Source organism: Xenia sp. Carnegie-2017, unplaced genomic scaffold (genome assembly GCF_021976095.1).
Source record: "Xenia sp. Carnegie-2017 unplaced genomic scaffold, XeniaSp_v1 HiC_scaffold_112, whole genome shotgun sequence".
Lineage (NCBI taxonomy): Eukaryota > Metazoa > Cnidaria > Anthozoa > Malacalcyonacea > Xeniidae > Xenia > Xenia sp. Carnegie-2017.
In genome coordinates this window covers 1-2,345 of record NW_025813417.1, presented here as the reverse complement: position 1 = coordinate 2,345, position 2,345 = coordinate 1, and the positions used below count along the sequence as shown (strand labels likewise).

At 36.7% G+C, this 2,345-nt stretch overlaps 1 long non-coding RNA gene across 1 annotated transcript; it reads right to left on the bottom strand.

The window, feature by feature from the left end:
• Positions 1–201: 201 nt before the first annotated feature.
• Positions 202–1,237, bottom strand: LOC124446123. Its single transcript, XR_006948347.1, has 2 exons — positions 933–1,237; positions 202–804 (listed from the first exon to the last, which is right to left on the bottom strand). It is a non-coding gene; the product is annotated as an uncharacterized LOC124446123 (long non-coding RNA).
• Positions 1,238–2,345: the final 1,108 nt, after the last annotated feature.

Here is a 2,345-nt window from a genome sequence, read left to right as displayed (position 1 = left end):
CGATCACGAATGGCTGAAATACACACATAGGTGTGGCTAAATTATAGAATACCTGGCAATTTTAAATATCAGAAATTTTTCTTGTTCGAGAATGACTAGACAGACCTGGCTTTTATATAGGCCAAGTAAACAGTCAATTAAGTATTTAATAAATGATAATATGACAGCAAACAACTAGCTGCTACAAAAAGAAACAGTCAAGCCAGGTATCCTATAGTTTATTACTCTGACAAAATGTAATCTTTGCAATTGAACAAATTATAGCTACATATGAGACAAAGCCAGCCTGCAAATTTGGTTCTAAAGAAATTAATAATTGTAAAGCTAAGAAATTAACATCACAGGACAAATTTGCAAGCTAGCTTGGCTAGTGATTGTTTATGTCATTATTACTATACATAAAACTAGGTGTTTATGTCCTACTTTTGTCAGTCGTGCAGATAATTTACATGCTATTCTATAGCTAGTGCCACATGGCAATTTGAAGCATGTTGCTCCCGTTACTTGAGAAATAGCTACCATGTTGCCAGTAATTTTTTACGCCATCATGGGCTTTGTAGTAATTATGGTTAGAATAAGGTTCGGTGTAAGTAACAGCGCTTTGAAATTCAGAAATTGAAGATGGCATCAACAGCAAGGTTTTACGATTTACCTACAATTTACAACACAGAATACCGTGTACTAAAACAGAAAAACAAAGTGGGAACAGTTTCTTAAGTAGCGGAGAGTTTTCTTTAAAGTTTTACACAACCGGTTATCTAACACTGGCTAATCTTCCGCGACTGCCAAGTATGTGGGCACGGCCTACAAATTAATACAATTCTTTAATAAACAAACTGTGATTTCGAGGACTGTAAATATGGTGAACCAGATAAAAAGAGTGCATATATATATATATATATATAAAATGTAATATAGAAATATACAAATACCTCGAAAATTGTGGTGTCGTTAAAACTCTGAATTGGAATCTTCAATACACATATTTTCTGCTTTCGTCTTAGCATGTCAGAAAAATATGTCCCCGTTTCATTAACCTGTTCAAAAGTATAATATTTAAACCCTCCATTTATCTTTGAAATTTCTTTACCATCTTTTAAGTTAGAACAGGTCAAAATATCGCTCGAAGAATCGTTTAAATACGCCATTTACCTAGAAGACTTTAAAATTGACAGACAAAACATCTATTCTATTCTCTTCGAAATTGCTCGATTAAGCCCGCCGCACACTGGAGGAACTTGCCTACGCCAAGTGTCATTCGTGATACTTGGCGTAAGCACTTTCCTCTAGTGTGCGGTGCCGTTCAGATGCAAGTGACACGCGTGACAAAAAGCGCTCCAAACGGCACCGCACACTAGAGGAAAGTACTTACGCCAAGTATCACGAATGACACTTGGCGTAGGCAAGTTCCTCCAGTGTGCGGGGCGGGCTTTACAGAGTCGCCCAGTGACGTAACGATGTAATTCCCATCTGATGCGCGATATATTTTTTGCTACTTTGGCTAGCAATATTGTGATGCATCACACGACATCACACTATCACACTCGAATGACGTAATGTCCGCAGTGTCGCATTCGTCTTTCTCCCGAAAATACTCGATGAAAACTCTCCTCACTGACAATTTAACCCATTCCGTTTATTTTTACGTCTTAATACTCAATAATTCATTGATGCATTGTGATGCATTGTAATACATTGTGATACATTGTGATGTAGTGTGATGCATTGTGATGCATTGTGATGTACTGTGATGTACTGTGATGCATTGTGATGTACTGTGATGCATTGTGATGTATTGTGATGCATTGTGATACATTGTGATGTAGTGTGATGCATTGTGATACATTGTGATGTAGTGTGATGCATTGTGATGTACTGTGATGTACTGTGATGCATTGTGATGTACTGTGATGCATTGTGATGTATTGTGATGCATTGTGATACATTGTGATGTAGTGTGATGCATTGTGATACATTGTGATGTAGTGTGATGCATTGTGATGCATTGTGATGCATTGTGATCAGTGTCTGGGATTTATTAATATGTACTGTGATGCATTGTGATAACAAACGATGACGAACGCTGTAGTGTGCGTTACGTTATACTGTTTAGCCAAAAAATATATCGTGCATGGTATAGAAGATGGCATCATGAGATGTCGAAACATGTCTATTTTCAAAAAAGTTGTCGTTTATATTAAATGTGTATTGGCAATAAGGCTTTTACGAAATTATGGAAACATTATTTACGACATAGCACAAAAATACGAAGGAAAGGTTTCCTTATCAGAATAGCGGAAGTTTGAAAAGCTTCAAACCAAACAACGGAAAGCAGAATTAGATGT